Source organism: Microcebus murinus, chromosome 8, assembly GCF_040939455.1.
Source record: "Microcebus murinus isolate Inina chromosome 8, M.murinus_Inina_mat1.0, whole genome shotgun sequence".
Classification (NCBI taxonomy): domain Eukaryota; kingdom Metazoa; phylum Chordata; class Mammalia; order Primates; family Cheirogaleidae; genus Microcebus; species Microcebus murinus.
This window is the reverse complement of record NC_134111.1, coordinates 46904180-46925568: the sequence shown is the minus strand read 5'-3', so window position 1 is coordinate 46925568 and position 21389 is coordinate 46904180. Positions and strand designations below refer to the sequence as shown.

Genomic DNA, 21389 nt, shown 5'->3' with positions numbered 1-21389 from the left:
AATCAATGTTTGTTGTCTCTTACGAAACACAAGGACAATGATTTATTTCTCAGGAAGTCAGTTGGACCATGAGGTAGGTTACACAGTTCTATATTAAGAGGTGAAAATCCTGCCCGTGGCATAGGATTCTGGGACCTTGAATGAAAGGAACAGATGGGCAGGATGGGACGTGTAGGTACAAGAGAACAGATAGGACACTCTGAAAGTTCCCTGAGTGTTACCTGAAAAGAGCTTGGTTATTTTTTGCTCAACAGTCCTTTAAGGCATGTGTCCTCAAGGTTAATGTGTTACAAAACATCTGTCTATGAAAAGGTTGTGAACCAAAGGACTTTTAGGATTAATCACATGACATCTGTGGGAGGCTTAGTCATGACTATTTAAAAGTTGAAGCTAGTCTTCCAAGGCCAGCCCCGTGGCCAGCCTCATAAAAATACATGCATTTTAGCTATGCCTGGCTTATCTGTGTTTAATATGTGCCTTTCGATTCTAGGTTCTAGAACAACAACTACTGCCACTTGAATCTCTGTGTCTATTTGGCACAGAGCCTGGAACACAGAAGCTGCTTAATAAATGTGTGTGGCATGAATGACTGCAGGAACAATTCTCATCACTTATTACAGAGGAGTGTGAGAACACAAGCCGAGAGATGCTGACCTGCCCAAGGAAGGCTGGCTTGTCTGGCAATATCCACTCAGTCCCTGGACCAATAACTTTGACCTCAGACCTTTCTCCAACGGATTCCATAAAAGCAAGTTTCATACAGTAATATATATTGTGGGGTCCAGCGAGACTAATGTAGAATCCTGGCTTTATACTCTGACTTCAGTATCTGTGTCTGGCTCCTCCTTATTTGTGATCCATTAAGTTTCCCCTGAAATTCTGAGTCATGCACCTCCACATAGCTGTCTGTCTGCACCGCCCCCCCTCCTTCTGCCTTGGTGTCTTCTCATATCTCAGCTCAAAAGTCCCTACTCTGACCTCCAACTCTACCATGACAAGGAATGATTCTGATCCAAAGGACTCATCTCAGGAAAGGCTTTACGAGATATTTTAATTACTGTTTCCTTCCTTGAAAGCTTATCTTTGGGAATTTCTAGCAAAGTTGGGAACAGAGATTCTTTTCATCAATGACAAATCCCCGGGATTTTCTGGTTATCTCTCATCTCAGTGGATAACTGATGGTTTGCCTTAGGTGATCTGCATGAAAGTAATTGTCACCCCAACTGCCAATCTTTAGAGCAATGGCTGCATAGGTTATTTATAACTAAAGGGTTGAACATTATTTATTGCTTCCAGCATATCACATTGTGCTTCATCTGTACATACCAGGGAACTCACATCATAGTCCAGCTTACATTATATTTCTTGTTTTATTTTTTTCTTGCAGCTCTATAGTAGCTACTTGGAAACAGCTCTTTTGTATATGTTATTCATTGTATTCCTCAGAACACTAGCAATGAACCTTGTACAAATGAGGATACTAGAAATGCTTCCTAAATGTAAGAGAAAAAGACAGCCTATGCAATCATATCCAGTTTGGTGAAATAAATATTTAACCCCTGGATTGAAACGAGACTTTTGACCAGCTTTGTGCTCAGTTTTCATAATTATGATCAGAATTACATATGTGTTCTAAAATCCTGCAAATGTGATAAGCAACCTGTAGCCTACCCTGACACCTTCATGCTTTTGATCACCTACCAGTAGGTGATATCTATAGGTACTTTCCACCTCCTGTGACTCTTGTATAAAGCGATCCCACTCTATGCTAGATTCATAGGATGTTCGTGTGGATGTTTGTTTTCTTCACTTTTTTAAAAAAAAAATCACACTTAGGAGTAAGGATGGACAAAACTGGGAATTAGGTGAGTTTCTTGTGGGCCTCCACAACCTCCAGTTGTCTTTCTTCTCCCTGTTCTCTACCTGTAGTGGCCTCTTCCTGCTCTCTGGATGTTTGTTGACCTCATATGGTCCTGCCTTTCCTTCAAACTGGATCTCTAGTTCTCCTTTAAAAATTGCTCTTAGCCTAGCTCTTCTGGAAAGATTCCAATACATGAATTACTTGTATGATATTAATGAATGATAGCAGTTTAAGCATTTTCTGGCCTGAAGGGATTTGCATTTTGATAAGGGGCAATGCCCTAATCCAAAGGAATAAATTGCTAATGGCAGAATTTAAGTCTTCAGGGGCGGCATCAAGGGTCAGAAAGCCTTCCAACACCATCGTATTGGCTGCCTGCTCCAACAGGACAGGTGACTGACTGCCACTCTCACAGTGCTGCGCTCCTATGTCACCGTGAATAATCAAGAAGTTATTTTATGTATAATTCCCAAATACCGACACTGGCAAATGCTGGACTCATTAGAAAGGGGAAAATGTCAACATAATGCTGTAAATCATTTCTAAATTTAGTGGGGTGGGGCTGGGACAGGGGGAGGGGAAAGAAAGAAAAGCAGAAAGGGAGGGAGAAGGGCAGCACCAAGTGCAATGAAGAATTGTATCTTATCTCTGAATGCCATTACAATATAGTACTAGAGATACAGAGTGCATGCATTTTTAACACCTCCCTGAGATCAAATTATAGGTATTAATCCAATTTTTCTATAAAATGAAAAAAAGATTGATTCACTACCTGTGAGGAAGGGGGACTGCAAAGACACAACAAATTTAAAGTCTATTACACATACTGTGTTAAAATTTTTTAAACAAATTTCATAGTGGTAGCTTTGTATCTCAAGTTAGTGTATAACAAGGAATACTAACTTTTACAAATAGGTGCCTCAGGGCTGCTTACCAAATTATTATTAATTGAAATATATGGCCAATTTGTCACTGCCAAGAATAGTGAAACAGCAGCTCTATAGTCACATATTTCTGAAGAAAGTCAATAAAATAAATTTGTTCCATAATAGGAAAATTCAGCTGCATTTGTTGAACTCATGACTTTTTGGGAAGACAACAAATCACACCCTCAATAAAACATGATGCTGGTCTCTGGTTAGGTCATGCACACCCTATCACAGACGTGAGAGAAAGGCTTCAGAGGACTTGGGAGATGATTCTGCATCAAATAAATCAACGCAGGGAGTTTATAAATGCATATTGCTGTATTAACTTTCATGTTTATTAGCTGAACTTTGAAATTTAATAAATATCTCATATTCTTTGTCTTTTAAAAAGAAAAATTAATGGTCTCATAACACTAGGAAAGGAAAGAGTTAACATTTCTTTTAAAGTGAAAAATTCAGTTGTATATCATGAATTTTTACCTATTTCAAAACAAACAGAACAATGATGATAATGGTTATTAATGTAAGTCACCTAGGAAAGGGATTAATCTGTCTCCTCTACTTTTGAAATGACTCTACCACTTTCTAAATTATTCTTACTTTTCCATTTCTACCGACAGCCAATTCATCCAATTTAGGAGATTAGACACATATGAAGACTTAGATCTGATACAATTATGTAGACATACAAAAATGGAAATTATTAGAGAGAGGCTAAAAAACATGGAAAATAATATGAAAATGTCAATCATATATATGCAATTTGAATCCCAGTAACATAGACCAGAGATAAGAGAGGAGATGCAATATTTAAATTCATTATTTGACTGAAAAACTTCCAGAACTAATAAAAAACATGAATCCACAGATAATGGAACCACACCTTATGCCAACAGAATAAAATTTTAGAAATCTACAGCTAGACATATGTAGCAAAACTACAGAGCACCAAAGATACATAGATGGTCTTTCAACATAGCCAGAAAGAAAAGACAGAACAGTTAAAAAGGATGAAAATTTGCTAGTGAGATTCTCAACAACAGTGGAACCCATATCCAAAAGAACAATATCTTCAAAGTACTGAGGGAAGATAATTTTCAACATAAATATCACAACCATCTTTTAAGAATAAGGATAAAATAGAGGCATTCTCACTAAAAAACAAACGAAATGGAGTTTCTGACAGGCAATCACTAAGGCAGTATTGAAGTCATATACTTCTTAGAAGAAGGATAGTCCCCCAAAAGTCTGAACTACAAGAAGCAATGGTGAGAAGAAACTGTTTATTAAACAAATAAATCAAAATAAACATTGTCTATGTAAATAACCATAATTGTGTCTACTTTAAGGAATTAAAAAAAAAGAGCATGTTGTAAACATTAGGAAGGGGGTAAGTAGTAATCTACATTATTTTTTCTAAGATCTTTGTATGATTTTAGGGTGGGATTAACATATTCAGCAACATTAGACTCTATTATAATAAGCATGCATATTAAAATTTCTAGGGCAACCACTAAAATCATAGTAATAACTTCCAAACCAGTAGATGGAAAACAATGGAATAAGAAAAAGAAAAGAGGAAGCACATAAAAAAGTACAAAGTAAGATGACAACAATAAGTCCAAGCCTAGTAGTAATTACAATAAAGGTAAATGATCTTAAATTGCCAATTAAAAATCAGAGATTATTAGGTTGAATATAACACAAAACCAGCCATTTACTGTGTATAGGGGGTGTGCCTATAAGAAAACAAAACAATTACAAATAAAAGAATGGAAAATGTATAACAAATGAATGTTAACCAAGAAAAAGTTGGAGAATATAAAATATTCTTAAAGACAAAAAGCTTTTGGGACTAGGACTGGTTACTATATAATGATATAAAGGTTCAATTCACTAGAGATCTATAATAATGGCCATAAACTTACATGTATCTAGTAAAATAGCATCAAAATCTATTTAAAAATTGCTAGAACTACAAATAGAAATCTCTCATTATAATGAATGATTTCAATACAGTCCTTTCAATTACTAATAGATAAAGCATATAAAAATAATGAATATATGAAAGATTTGATCGATACAATTAACAAGCTTGACTTATTGGACCCTGCATACAACTAGAGATATTGCATTCTTATCAAGAAACATGGGTTATTTAAAAAATTATTCACAGAGTAAGCCATTATAGGCTTACTTGATGTCAAAAAATCAGTACTCATAGACCATTTTCTCTGACCATGATTTGAATAAATTAGAAGTTAATAACTAAAGGATTAATTTAAAAATCCCCATGTAATTGTAAATTAGACACACATGTAGTACTGAATAACTCACAAATCAAAACCTTTTTAATGGAAATTAAAAATATTTAAACAACGATAACGTTATATTGAAATAATACTCAACAAAGTTTTGCAGCCTTATTATCTGTGGCTAAGCCCTCAAATTAAGAAGTTAGAAAAACAGAATAATCCCAAAGAAAATAGAATAACAGAAATAATAAAGGTGTCTTTAAAATATAAGCAAAATAAGAAATATTAATAGATTAAAATAGATGGTTAACAAAGTCAAAGTTGTTTCTTTGCAAAAAATATTAAAATAGATAAAATGGTGCCAGATTGCTTAACAGAGAAAGAGAAAAGACATACACTAAAAAAATGTGGACTATAAATGGGAACATAACTATGAGGATGTCAGATTTTAATAATTAATGCAAAACTATTCAGAGAAATTACAGCAATAATCTGGAAATTTAGACAAAATGAACGGAAAACATATTTTTACCAAAACTGATTTAAAGTCTAGAAAAGTGAAACAGTTCTAGACTATAAAAACATTTCAACTGAAAAAATGGGCAAAAGATAAAAAACACACATATCCTAAAAGAAAAGAAACAATAGAACATATAAATGTTTTAAAATTTCATTAGTGATTTGGGATATACAATTAATACTACAATGATAAACATTTTACTATTTTCCTATTTGGCAAGAAGACAAGAAATGTGACAATACTAAATGCTGCTGTTGCTGAGGCTCAATGCTGGTGGGTGTTTAAATTGGTTTGATTATTTTAGGAAAAAATTGGTACTGTTTTGTCAAATTGAACCTTCATAAACTTAACTCCCAGCAATTTCTCTCCTAGGTGTACACCTGAGAAACTCTTGTTCATGTGCAACAAGATGTATTGCTTGTTATAATAAAAAGTGTAGAACATCCATTAGCAGGAGTATCGATAAATAAATGTGGTATATTCATGTTGGCACATTAGACAGTGATGAAATGAGTGAACTACAGCTATAATAACAATTATATATGGATAAGTCTTAAAATAGTCCTAGAGAAAGCAAATCATGAAGACTGCACGCAGTACAATGTGACTTTTATAAAGTGCAAAAACAAGGAAAATCAAATGATATGTATATCATTTAGGGATACATATGTGATGTACCTTTTTTCCTTATAAATATCAAAGAAATGATAAAACAGAATTCATTCTAGGAGATAACTTTGAGAAGAAAGTAAGAAGCAGATTAGAGGAGAAGGAAAATACATGCTGTATCCACCAGGTAGAAATAGCCAAGCAAATAGTAATGGTAAGCAACTGTCTCACAATGGATAAAGCTACTTAGAGCAAATATTTCATCAAAATGTGAAAGTAAAAAGCACTGATATAGGAAAGTGTGACCTTCCAGTAAGGACTAGATGGCAGTCGAAATGGGATGCAAAGAAGAGCATTAATAGATTAAGCTGCATTAGTAGGAACTTCTAGAGTCATTAGGAGTCATTACAGTCTATTTTCTTAGCTACACCTGGCTGAGAAATGTTATCAGGTCCTCAGTAATGACAAATTGGAAGTTTATAACAGCTCCCCACTTTATAGCATTAATATATTGTGGCATATAATTTTCCTTATCCTATTATGTACCTTCATAGAGTCTCAGTAAGTCCCCAAATTGCGTAACTAGAGTACTGAATTAAATGCTCCCTACTACCAACATTGTATTAGCTAGGCAGCTCTACTCTATCGCTGCAATCAAGATTTTGGTTCCCAATATGGTCAAAGAGCAGCATTCTTGAGAAGGCTTATTTCTGTAATGGTGAACTTCAAGGTACAAAGATGTTCAGTTTTATTCATAAATAGTTACTTAACAATGGCGTGCAAAGGTTAGGGGTCCAAAGGCAGTGGGAATGGTCCACGTTGGCAGGGAGGAGTATTTGATCACCGACATTGTTTAGAATTGGCAGTGCATGCTGATAATAAAAAGCAGGCTAGCTTTTAGTCATTTCTGTTATTTTTAAAATACTCTCTAAACAATGCACCCTGTTATCTCCTGCATCTGTGGTGGACCATTCTCACTGCATCACCACAACACTTTGGTATTTACTGTTTGGCCTTTCTGATAAGACTGTAAATTCTTTGAGGCAGGAATGATGTCTTAATTATCTTTGAATCCCCAAAGATAATTAAACACTTAATAGATGAGTAGGTGTTTGTTGAAGAAAGGAATTTCATTTGTTAGGATGTGCTCAGTGGCAAGTAACCAAACAACTAATTTATATTGACGTTTACAACAAAGTGGATATACTGACTCCTAAGAGAGGCTTGGTTCAAAGACCCAACAATGTCATCAAACACCCACTCTCTTTTTGCCTCTTCACTCTGCTTTCTGGGGTGTCAGCTCACCTATATTGATACAAACTGGCTGCCAAGAGCTCCAGAGGCTACAGAAGTCCCTGTCCACCACAGAGAGAGATGAAGAAGAGCGATTACAGGAGCATCCTCAGAAGAGGAATGAAGCTTCTTTTCCAAATCCTGTTCTCTTCTTGTCCTGGGTCATGAACTTACCACTGAGTTAATGACACCTAGAACCAGGGAAGGAGAGAGCTCCTCGCAGAGATGGAAGGGAAACTATTAATAGCATGTTTCCCAGGTGAAGTGGGAATGGAAGTTGAGTGCCCACCAGAGGACTAAAGTGTGGTTGGTTGTATAGGCAGGTTTTGACTTAGAATGGAGTTTTTGAAGATATGTTGGACAAAACCTAAAGATGATCCAATGTATATGAACTATTTCTAGAGCAGTTTTAGATGCATATTTGTTTATTTATGTTGCTAATATTTTATTATACTTTTCCAGGTATTTACATGAAGATGTATCTCATCTGTTCCTTGCTACCATTCAGAGGGGTGGCCAGGAAAGATATTTCTACTCTGTGCCCTTTTCATTCCAGTTTGTCATGGGGCTATTCCTGTAATGCATTTGTTAAATATCTAAAAAAAAGTTATTCATTATCATTTTATAATAATATTGTTTTACTTGCCACACTTGACTCTGATTAAAATAAAGTCAGTATCATTTTGGATCCAAGTTAAGAATGGCAGCTTGGTCAAAGACATCTAATTATAAGGTGGTTTCACTGGTGTTCAAGAGCAGCATGTACTAACATTTCTGGAAAGAAACAGGCAAAAGAACTGAAAATTCTGTATTAATATATTAAAATATATGCCTCACTTTGTGGCATGAAATTAGAGAGACTGTAGGTACCTCAACTTTGCAAAAAGTGGACCCCTCTGAGAGGTTATTAAATGCATTCCATTTATCCCAATCTGAGTAGTACCAAACATATTTATTGCTTTATAAGTTTCTCCAGTAGAATTGTTTTTAAAGCAATGTGAATTATAATTTTTAAAAGGCTGTGTTTCACTATTCACTTCTTCATTCCTTCACTTCACAAATATTTATTGAACTTCTGCAATAGGCTAATCTTTGGAATTATGGAGCGTTTATAATCTAGTGATATGGAGGTTGATAATAAATACATAAATATATAGTATGTTAGGTAGAGAAAAGCACTATGGAGAATATAAAACAGGCTAGAATCAGAAAGAGGGGAGAAAAATGCTAAATACATAGAAAACATGTGGTTGAAGGGAACACAAGTGATTTTCCCATATCTTTCCAAATATGAGAAATAGGACCATGGTCCTATTGACAGCTGCCTTCAGGAAGCGTCGTCGGCCTTGGTACCATGAGCAAATGTTTCTGGATTCCCAGCTCTCTCATCCTCCCCCATCCTCTCCTTCTTTGGACCAAGGGAGCTACTACATCTTATGGATAAGCTTCTGATCTTTCATCTTAGGGATTAAACTTTTCATCACTACCCTAAGCTATCCTGAAAGTTTCAGGAGAGCTCTATGTGAGTCATAAATTTAGAAATTACAGTTGTTTGGAAAAAAGTTAGAAATAACAATTTAATTTAAAAATCTGCACATTAGATAGGGTGCAGTTTAGAATCACAGCCAATTTATCTTTCGTCACACAACCCCAATTCTTATAGCTGAAGCGGATGAAAGGGTATCAACAATGTGGAGGAGAGGGGCAGGCGGAGTGGAATCTGGACTGAAATTGACCATGAAGCTGAAATGTAGGGTAGTCTTGGGACACAGAATATTTCAAGTATCACTATAAAAGAAGGACTGTGTGTAAAACCGTCTTACGAGTTGTGCATTTCAGCCCCAGAGCTATCAAGGGAAATATGGAAAGATAATGTATGTTAGGAAATGGAAGATATCCAGGATATGTGGAGTTCAAAGTGCAATTCTTTTTTGTTTTCGAATATAGATAAGAGTTGGTCCCACACTAGAAAGTGCACGCACAATGGGACAGTCAGAATGGAGGATTTGACTTTTCTCTGAAACTTCAAGCTATTCTGAGAGGTTAAGAAATCTTCAGGTGTTATTTAAAATCTCTTTTTTAAGAGTTTTGAATTGTAACCCTGCCTGTCTGAGAGGGATCTTATACTATCCTTTTTTGCTTGTGTATCCATGTGCATGTGTTTCACACAGAAGATATTAGGGGTATTTGAGATCTAAAAGTGGAAAAAAACATGTAAAAGAAACACCACTGTGGTGACATCTAGCAACAATTTGTGTTCGTCTTTAGGAAAATATCATTTGATAAAAGCTAAAGATGAAATTGACTCTATCTTCATGGTATTTTCTGAGTGAGTCCTATCATTCTCATTCTGTTCGGTCTTAAGACTGATTTTACTGCATTTTAAAAATGAATTTTATCTTTCAATTAATTTAAAGTTTTCACTCACTGACCTATTCCATATATAGTTGCACAATGGTCTTTAACCAAGAGAGATTTCCTATCAGTTAGGACTGTTGCCTCTCTAATTTGTTATTATTTTTTATATTCCCTATAACATCAATGGAGTTTGGTTCTTTTCAAAACATTTCCTTATGAGTTATCTCATTAGTTCTTACATGGATTTTCTTACAACTCTATCCATGTCATTTTAGAACTCAGAGCTGATGCTATTGTCTTTATAAATTCTTCTCTCTAGTCCTCCTTTTCTACCAGAGGCTTCTTGAGATGAGCCGAGGAAACATGGATCTCAGGCTCTGGGGAATCTTAACAAACTGTCTTGGAGGTTTGTCATCATGGAGTATTTACATGTCAATGCATGGCTCTCAGGGCCAGGAATGGCATCTGGTTTAATCCATCATTCTATATTTAAATTTCCTTCCCCAAATTCCTGCCAAGTGTTTTTCTGGACTATGCTAGAAACTCCACTGATGAGTTAAGAATGAGGCACAACTGCCACCATCAGCTTACTCTGGTAGAAAATTCTTTCTCATGTCCAGCTAACACTTACTTCCACTGGCTCCACTCCTTGGATTTATAAGGAACATATCATAGAATCACAGACTGACAAAGAATCTTGGAGATGGTCTCTTCCAGGCCCCTCCACTCACTGGCTCATTTCACCGCCTTTATTCAGGGCAGCTCTTCAAGTATCTGAAGGCAGGGCTGTACTGAGCTTTCTCTTCTCCAAGCTAAATGTTGCTGGCCCCTAACACCCCTCTTCAACTGAAGTGGTTGTGGGGGCCCTTCACCCTTTAAGTTGCTATTTTCTGAGCACAGTCCAATTTACCTATATATTTTTTAAGCTACATGATTCAGAATTCAACACAATATATGGCCCTTTGATGCTGGAAATGATGTATTAATCTATACCTTTTGAACATAATCATTTGATCGGCTACGAATTCAATGAATGTTGAGTAAGAGTTCAGGCTTTGTAGTTGGAAACAAATACCTGGGTGTGAAGCCAAACTTTTTTTAGTTACACATTACAGGAAAATTAATCTTATTAATCCACAGTTTCCCCATCTGTTTAATAGAGTTTAAATAGTACTGCAAGTAAAATACTTAGTACAATGTCTCACACAAAGTAAATACCCAATGACTATAAGCTCCTGTAAGTCCATACATTTTTTCACCTCCTCACAATCAATATTGTGAGAGACAAGAAGATATAAAGAGTTAAAGAGAAAAATAATTATTAGGAAAAATATAGTTTTTAATCTGCATTGCTTGGAAGGGTAGTTTCAACAAAGGAAATAGACATCATTAATTGCTTTAATGCTGTAAAAGGGATTTATTAGAATGAATTCACTGGTTTAATTCTGTTGGGAGTCTTAACATCTGGGATTTATTCTAGCTGAGTTCTTGCAATCTTTTAAATTTATTAATCCGGTTCAATAACAATCTTATTTTACATGGGTGATAGAGTTTAACTGGATGTGCTGACCTTGCAATTTTAAGACCACTCTCTCCTCTTCCTATCCATCACTACCCTGAACCCCTAATGCATTCTAAAGAAGGAGTCCTACATGTACTGCAGTGATGACAAGATGTTCATAAACACTTTCTGGACATGCTGAATTTTTTTTTTAATTTTTAAATTTCAGCATATTACAGGTATACAAATGTTTAGCTTATATATATTGCCTTGGCCCCACCTGAGTCAGAGCTTCAAGCATGTCCATCCCTCAGACGGTGTGCACTGCACCCATTAGGTGTGAATATACCCATCCCCTGAATTGTCTTTTGACATAACTCTTCAATATTTGGGCTATATTGGCATGCTATTCATATTTTGAATGAAACAGAAAGGACTCATATCATTTTTCTTAAATATGGTACTAATTTATAGTTTTGATATTGAATTTCTATTTTAAATGTCTCAAGAGACCTGATTATATAGTGAAATATATGTATTGGGGGTTGGCACTATAGAATCCGAAGTCACTTGGCTGTGGCTCAAATTCTGAAGCTTCTACCCACTAGCTCCATGACTTGGACAAATTTAGAGGTAATAGTATTACTTCAGAGAGTCTCTGTAAGTGAGATAATGTATATGAAATACTTACTAAAGGGTCTGGATCAATAAATTGTGCCCTTCTTTCTCCTTGTTCATCATATGGATTCATTCATAGATAACTCTACTACTTACTAGGTGACCATTGGCAAGTTACTTAGTCACCTTGCATCTTCATTTTCCTATCTTCCTAAAAAGTATATTCGTAGGTACCTCACTGGATAATTATAAGATTAAAGGAGATAGCGTATCTACAGCACTTGGGACACAGTAGAAGTTTGATGAATCATCATGCATTTTTTTTTCCTTCCTATCCTCAGCCCCTTTTCCATTCTTTACTGACATAAATCTATATCCATATATATCTGTATCCGTAGGAATATATGTAGGAGAGTTGCATTAGTTTCTCTATTTTTGGACAACTAGCTTTGAGCTAGTGAAAATGTTTCCCAAATGTTATTCTACACATTATCAAACATAAGCAGTCCCTGAAACATAAGCAGGCAAGTCAAGGGTAGAAATAGATTGGAATTCTCACACTCCGTGCTCTTGCTCCGCGGTTGGCCCATTGAGATGTTTAGCTGCTGTAGGAGCAGGAGTTCTCTAAACAGTCTGGTGGAATTTCATCTGCCAAATGCTGGAGTTAGCAGAGACCTAGGAAATATATTAAAAAAGGATGGCTCCTAGAATTTATTGGCAAGCCCAAAGTAATAAAAAAGCAAAATTTGATATAACCCCGGGCTCTTCACACTATCATTTTTCACCTTTGCCACATTCTGTCTAGCTGACCTAAGCTATTTCTCAGTTGGTTGTGGAAATCAGAAGGGGGGATTTAATGCTTTGCTTGAGCATGCTTTCACTTGGCTCAGGCTGATTTATATTTACAATTGTATTCCTTCCCCCAGAGACAGTTGGAACATTGTTGGAGTGATTGTTTAAAAATATAAAACTATGTGCAAATCCAGTTACTTGAACAGAGAGTGACAAAATGATGGTAGCATAGGCAGAAAGGGAAGAAAAATGAAAGACTGAATATATTAAAAATGAGAGCAGGGAGCAGAAAAATAGCAATGAGGTATTTGGAAATCAAGCAAAGAAAGATGTATGGAAAAAGATAAAAGAAAAATCAGAAGGATAAAAGATGCAGAGACAATATGATGAAAAGAAGTTAACTGACTTTGAGCATGTCTCTCTGTCTCCTCTTCACATTATCCACTTGATTTAATAGAAAAGGGGTCTAGAAATGTTATTTGGGGAATAGGATTGTTAGAGAGAAGGAAATTATAAAAGAGACTGTTTTGTAACTTATTCTCAGTCCTCTATTTTTAAAAGTGGCTGTCATGGCCGTTGGGACTCCCTGCACATCTTATGATGTCCTCAGGAACAAATGGATCATGGTGCTGATTTCACAGCCAAAGACTCACATGGTGCATGGGACTCTCACTCGTATCATTTGTTTTTTGCTGTCTGGGAAATCTCTATGTTTCCACTTATTCAGGCCATGTCCACCGCACCATGGAAAAGTTGCTATGGCCTTAGAGCAAAAATGGCTTGGATTGCTTTAACTTGATGTTACAGTAGCAAGCAAACAAACTTATAAACTGGTGGGAAATGAGATCCAAGACCACTGCTACTTTTTATTTTCTTTTACATCCTGGTGTGGTTGAATAGTGGCTGGGCCAACATACATTTACTTCCTTACTGATTTGCTCTAAAACATATCACGAGGGAGTTTCTACTGCAGAACATTCCCTGGACTCCTGTTTCTAAATTTTTATAGCAACCAATATTTTTTTTATAGACTGGTAAATATGACTCTCAGATGTCAATAAACCCACTAGTTCAACATCCTGCCTGTGTGCAGGGGGAATGACATATTGCTTAGGGATTGAACAGCTTGGGATCCTCTAACTTACTCTATGACCTTGAACTTAAACTTTCTACTTCTTACTTTCCTGGCTTGAAAGCTGAGTAATATCAGATAGCTCATGGCAAAATGCTTAGCACTTTCAAATGAACTTAGTCATAATATCACCACAGTCTTGGCCATTGCACAGCGTACTGGGGGGATGACAGTGCATCATGGATCTTGTCAATCGCCACAGAACTTCTTCTCAAGACCATCAGAGACATGATGAAGCATCCTCATCAGCCTTGTTTGTGGAAACCTGAGCCAAGGATTAATGGCTGTCAAAGAATGTTAAGTTCCACATTAAGTTCAATAACAGAATGTTGTTACTGAGTTCTCACACTGACTTGCAAGTCCTTTGCAATCTCTCTGTGCCTCTGCTGCTAGCCTGTAAAATAGAGATAGCATGTCTTACAGGATTGTTGTGGCCACCAAACTGTATTCAACTGAATTGGTTTCAGAAAGTTAGGAACTAGGGAAATAACTAAGGCACCAAGAAGGAGGCACTACAATCGTTAAGAGCACCTTGGAACCACACAGTCTGGATGAGAAACATCTAGGGCGTTATTCATGTCACGGAATGTGCAGGTGTCCGTAAGCTCCCCTCATGGCCCTGCCTCTAGATATCCTGCTATAATAGTAGGAAAATTGGCTTCTCCTCCCACTCCTACCCAATAGCTAAAAATGCCCTCATAGGGCTCACAGATAACCCTCTTACGGCTAGATTCAGCAGATTCTTCTCAGCCCAGCTGCCACTTACCAACTGTGTGACCTCCATTTGCCTTATTTATTCAGGTGTAAAATGGGAATAAGAACAGTATCTGTCTCACGGGATGTGGTGAGGATTAAAAAAGGTAACATGTTTAAAGAGTTTGTGCCATCTCTGATATACAATAAACACTCAAAAAGTGTTGGCTATTAACATAGCATAATCTTCATAAGTGTTCAAAAAATATTCTTTGTCCTTCTTTTTCCTTCTATTTAATTGTCTTTGCTGTAGGACTGTGATAGAGTATTGTTATGTCAACAAAGTACCAATACTCCACGTATAAGGAAAACACCTTCCATTGAAGAACTTTTTGTTTTGCTTATACAAAGTAAATAACCGATTCAGCAGATTCATTCGACTCCCTTTTCTGCCCCCTTACCCTGACCCTATTCAGTTATAGATTTCCCACCAAACTGGCCATCGTTTTAGTCCTGCACAGAGACAGTGGAGACTTATCATGGAGGCAGTTGTTCCGCTGAAGTTACAGCCACGCCACTATTAGATTCAACAGTTTCTATCTTGCTAGCTTATTTCCAGGTGAAATTAAATCCTTGCCAGTAGTATATCCTACTGCATGTCGGCTCCACTGCTGTGGAAAAGGCTCACCAGGACCTAATTCTGGCCATCTGCTGAATGTTTAAAAATGCAATTGTCTGTAGTGAGCACTGTGAATCTAAATAGGTTCAACTTTTAATGACGTCAGTACTACTCACAACTCTGTTTTTTTTTTAATGTGGTGCCCTCAAATGAGGAGACTTGACAAGAAGTCTTATCATAATATTTTACAATATCAATATAGCTTATCCACATGTCCAATTTACAATTTTATGCCTCTTAATGTATTCTGATGTTCACTACATTGGCTGTGTGGACTGAGTTTACAGAATTAATTCAGATCATAAAACGTCTGTTCCAATTAACGGCATTGTGCATTTGTTTTATCACAATGGCATCAGGTTTGACATTGGGCTTAAAGAGTTTTTGTTCTTGGCCATATTTGTGTAGAACTGTATGTTGCAACATTGTGTATAAAACACCACCCTTCCAAGTTAGCACAGCCCAGCTTAACAAAAGCGTTCCACAAAATCATCACAGGTCAAAAGCAGAGTAAAAGTTTATAGGGTAAGTTCTAAGGGCCTAGGAATTGGGAAAACAAACTCTTGGAGAAAGAGAACCGGCAAACACTACTGCTCTGACTCTGAGGGGTGAGCCCATGACCCTGTCTATCAGCAGAACAGAAGGTGGGGCAGGAAAAAGAGGGCATATTGAGATGGAAGCTTTTCATTTTAAATTATGTCATATAAATCAGAGATGTCTGCAGTGAAATCTGGTTTCTTTCATGCACAGAGAGGGTATGCTCAAACAGCCCTAGAAAATAATCAAATGAATTCTGTCATTTTGAATGAAAAGGCATTGGGAAAAGATAAGAGTGGTAGTAATGTTGTAAAACCAAAGATGCTGCAGTTACAGATAACACCAGGCTAAAAGAGAGTCATCCTGACTCCGCATGGTAAGAAAAGTGATCAAATATAGGACAGAAGAAGATGTGTCTGCTTAGTCTTACATTTTCACTATCATGGGGGTGCAAAGGAGATAGAGCTTTTACAAAGTAAATGTATAGAGAAATATGGAGTCTGGCTCACATAACAGGTGCTCATAACAAAATGAAGATGAAACTTCTATCACAGGTCTGTTCTTTGGATTAATTAAAATATTAATAGTTTTGGGAAGTCATATGGAGTTTGGCACATTGAAAATACTCAACAAATGTTAGCTATTAATATCTTTAAAAGTACCTGCCACTGATTTTGTGTGTATGGTTTTCCTGTTGACAGAAACATGAAAAAATATTTCTCACCAAAATCTATGGTCAAAACATCTTTCTAGATATTGAGATTTATTCTCTTTCCTATTAAATAATAATAATTATTATATTTGCTATCCATAATTTCTTATGTAGAATTACATGGACAGCACTGGGAGGTAACCAGTCCATGGGGTTTGCGGCCAGGAGACTGCTTCACTCTCAACTCTGTTAGGAGCTGTGTAGCCTTTGACAAAACAGTTAATATTTCCACGCCCGTCTGCCTAGATAAGGAGAGTTCCTAATAATAGCGACTCTCAGGAGATGACGGGTTTGAAAGTATTTTGTAAACTGTAAAACACTATACAAATATTAGTTATAATGTCAGCACATCAAGAAGATTTGGAAAAATCAAGAAAACAACACTTTGCTAGTGAAGTTTGAAGAGCTTTCTAATTTGGGAGTCGTTGCAGACACCATTAAGAATTGAGATGCACGTCACTGAAGTTAGTTTTTAAACCATCCTCCACCCCCAAAATGAAATGCAATTCAACCTTGAAAAAAAATGTAACTTGCTATACATGAAGAAGGGACTATGAAATAGATTCAGAGAAACCTAGAGAGCAACATTGTGGATACACGACCCAGTGGTTATAGTAAGTCAGAAAATAGATTGGCGCATTTACAATGTTGCCTGGCATTTAAAAGGGCAGTTCTATTTTAGGCTTTTATAAAGAGACAATGGGCTCCTTTTCTTTCTTTTGGAGCTGGAACAATGCTTGCTGAGCACCCTTCTGGGCACTGCAGGTCAGCCGTAAGGCCAGGGGGCCTCATCTACTACACACGCACACTTATTCCCTCCGGAATTCTGCCTATGAAAGAGAAATGGGTCTAATTGGAGGAGGAAGACCTGGGGAGGCCCAGCCACCGCCTGCAGCCTGGCAGGTCAGCAGAATGCCCCTCAGCTCTTTTCACGCTGTTACCAAAGGGATTTTGGCCACATCACCTCTGTACATGACTCTTTTGGTTCTGCTTGAATTTATTTTGAGCCTAAGTGTACAGAAAGGGGGTGGGAAAGAGGAGACCACTGGGAATACATTAGAAAGGATGAATAGAACGGATATGATGATTGATAGAAATGAATCAGAAAGTTTGACAGGGAAACAGACTGAAGAGTAAACCCAGACTTTACTTATAAAGGTTTACATGTTATAAAAGTCTTAAATAATAGGAACAGGAAGAAATATACAGAACTGACAAGTTTTACTCTCAGCAGAAGGTCCCACTGCAAACCCTGGTGAGGTGTGACACTGTAGGTTCCAGGCTGTCACCTTCCTTCCATGACAATTAGCCTCTGAGCTGGTGCTTCAGGGGCCTACATGCTCCTCCATTGTCTCACAGCTCTCCCCTAATTTGCTCACATCATCCTAGTGTTCACTATGTGCACCCACCTTTTCTCAGTAGAGGAAGGGTAGTGATGAATGTGCTAAATTAAGAATTAGGCAACGTTTGCCTTCCAGCATCCTCCATCATTCTTGTTAGCACCTTCCTCACCTGCCCATTCAGCAAACTCGTCCCCTAATGATTCCTGGGTGACTCCCAGACTAGGCAGGGCTGCCTTTCCCTGATACCCCCTTCAAGGTCCAGGTCTCTCCCCTGCATCCCTCCTCCCACACAGTTCAAAAGGGCTAAGCCTTCTTCCTCAGGGCTTTCCAATGCATGGGAACACATTTAACAAACAAATGTATACAGAAGTGTTTAATGGCTGATAATGAGTTCATGGCCTACCCGGTCAATTTATTCAAATAAAGAATATAATGGCAAGATGAAACAAGGGCTAAGAAGAAAACAAATCAGAAACTGAAATTTAAAAAATGATCCGTCCATTTGCATATTAATCCAGAATATCTTAATTCCTATTAAGATGCTTTCTGGAATAAATGTTAAAATATCTTAACTCCACTTCACTACAAAGGTATATGTTGCAAACCTAAATTGGAGAAATATTGAAAACAACCTAGTTTAATAAAAAAAAGGTTGGTTGTATACAAGTAAAAAATACGCAGCCATTAAAAAGACATGTGAGAGAATATTTAATTACATGGAAATCCCACATTATCGTAAGTCTGCAATACACATGGTTTGCTTTTTAACATTTTTGAAATTGAGAAATGTCTCACAACCAACCCCCAAACAATTTAACAGTTACTAAGCAGATCAATAAGTTGTGACATAAGATGTTGCGTATGTGAGCAAATGTAGCTGTGTGTAAAAAAAAAAGGTTTCTGTTTATATGTGTGTCATCTCAGTTCAGTTATTATAATGGTACAACCATGTATCTTGAATTTTCATGTTTGTATTTTTAATTGTCACTTTAATTGTCAATTTGTTTTAAACCACACTTTGATGCCATGTTGACATGAAAGATGTTGTGTGTCAGAAGATTGTAACTGTTACAAGGCAAAGAATGCAAGGAGGAAAGGCACTAGAAATAGCCTAATCTCCAGGAATAGATTATAGGATTTTCAAACCAGAAGAAGCAAGTGTGACTGATTCATATACCATAAAGAACTCTTACTCATGCACCAACATATTGAAAGATTCTGGCTGACTTTCAAGAGAAGCTGTTTAACTTTCATCCATTTGTAATATAATTAAGCAGAAAAAACAAAAACAAAACTGAACCTAGCCAAATAACAAGTGCCCATGAGGACTTTGGAGCTCTTTGATTGGCTTCAAATTTTTAGTATCATCTTGAAATGGGAAGATATCACCATAAAGAGCCTGTGTTATAAGAAGCAACAAGGAGAGGAATTCTTCCCTAGGAATATACTGAGTCTCAAACATACCTGATTTAGATGATAAATTGAAATCATTTGGGAATTCTCAGATGATGACAAAATTTTAGATGAGATTTGGATAAATTTTGAATTGATTCTGTAAAGGGTAGAGATTTAGGGGAATACTGGAATGGGGTGAATGTGTTTGCATATGGAATAGACATGAATCTTTTGGGACCATAGGATGGGTTGTGGTAGGCTAAAAGATGCTCCTCCCCAAGGTATTTTCTTTCTAATCCCAGGAACCAGTGCATATTACCCTGTTTGTAATTAAACTAAGGATCTTGCGAGGAAGCAATTATCCTGTGTTATCTGACTAGCTGGCTTGTCAAGTAGGTACTTAACCCAGAGTTAGTTCTCTATGCCTTGGAATTTTGAAATTAGAGTGGACTGCAGATTAAATGAAACTAGAAAATGCTCTAAAAGTGAACAAAATCTGATGGAGATAATTACATCTAGCTTCCAAAGGACAAAGCTTAAATCCATCACTTGCAAAACTTTCCTTCATTCTGGCTATAGGGCTCCGTGGAATTAATGGTATCTGTAAGCTAAAAAAAAAAAAAAAAAAAAAAAGGATGCTAGTCAATGAGCTTTTGGCCTGAAGCAAATCACTCTGATTTAATTGCCTGTTACCTGGTACAGAGAAAGGGGTTACAAGTTTTTGATGACATAGCTTTACACCTGCACTCAATCAGCCAGTTTTTAAAGAATATATATCTTCCCCACCCTTGGTCAAGGGTGAATGAACAGATGACATAAAAATGATAAAGTGCCTAAATCAGAGATATTCAAGGCCAAATGCCAAATGTTGCTCACATGTAAACAGCAATGAATTTAAGGATGCCTGAGGTTCTTTGAGACTCTGTTGCGCAAGGCACAAAGCACTGGGTATAAAGCCATGTAGAGGAGTATGAAACTGCATCTGCTACATACCAGTTGTGTTAAATTGGACATGGCATCAACTTTTTTGAACCTTGGTTCCCTTGACTATAAATTGAGAATAAAGATGTCTATCTCATGGAGATGATATGGATGTTAATTAGGCAAAGTATATCAAGTATTTAATTGAGTGCCTTGTGTAAATCCAGGAATTATTTTTCTTTGATGCTACATTCCCAGATGGGAGCTTTGCCACGTTGCAAGTCTAAAAGCAGGTGATGCTTTGGGGTAGGGCATGTTTTCCTGTCATCTTTAAATTATGCTTATTGGTTATTCTTCAGGTGAGTCTTGGCTGTTTCTCTGTCTCAGGCAGGGCAAGGTGCCTGGGCCAGTGGAGGCTGAATCAGGAACAGGGGCAGGTGGGCAGATTCCTGGCAAAGATGAGGCTACTACAAAGAAGGAGATGAGTAGGTAGAGAGTAGAACTGGCAATGTGAACCTGCAGTATAAGGTCTCTGGGCATGAAAAACAGGAACTAATCATAGCAAGACTCACAAAGAAGCTTGGTGTTCTAGAAATACTTGGAAGCAGGGTAGACTAAGTTGGCAAAGTAGGCTGAAAAATGAGTTCCTTAAATAAGCACCATGGATAGCTCCACAGGAAGCCATTTCTTCCTCCCTGAAAAGGAAGCAACTCAGGATTATCCAAACTGATTTTATGGAGAAGCCAACATATCTTTGCCTTCAAAGACCATGATCTATTAAGGCATATTTATTTGATCCCCTACACTAGAGGAAATTTTAATCCATTAAATATTTACAAATATAAGTCAACAATGGCATAATATCCAGACAGATGTGTTCTGAATTGTTTCTTTTTCACAGAGAAGGAAGTCGACTGTGAAATTAATTGGTTTGACTTCAGGCTGCTCTTCCTTCTCAGAGATCCTGAACTAATTTGTGGTTCTGTAAGGAAAGGTCCCCATCACTCTCAACACTACTATAATGCCAGAGTTTAGGGTTAGGGTGTCAACTGTGGAATGTTTCAACTGGGCGAGGCCATCGGTGTGAGAGGGCTTTCAGTTATGTTTTTCTAGGGTCCCATTTATTCCAATACATTAGATAGTCTCACCACACTGGTGTTAAGGATCCAAAAAGGTGTAGACATAAATTCTTCCCTATTTTCTATGTACTCTAGAGAAAGTCATTTAATCCTTCACTGTTT

The 21389-nt window shown here is 37.0% G+C and overlaps 1 protein-coding gene across 4 annotated transcripts in view; it reads right to left on the bottom strand.

The window, feature by feature from the left end:
• B3GALT1 (beta-1,3-galactosyltransferase 1) overlaps nt 1–21389 on the bottom strand; it is a 492457-nt gene that overhangs the window by 107572 nt on the left and 363496 nt on the right. Inside the window, exon 3 of one of the 4 annotated variants that reach the window (XM_076005628.1) lies at nt 12504–12619. The exons of 1 other annotated variant lie outside the window; for it this stretch is intronic. The gene's annotated coding sequence lies outside the window, so the exon portion shown is untranslated. Of the gene's footprint in view, nt 1–5698; nt 19831–21389 lie in introns of those variants that run through there. 2 more of the 4 variants (XM_020288406.2, XR_012920561.1) reach the window with 2 other exon arrangements.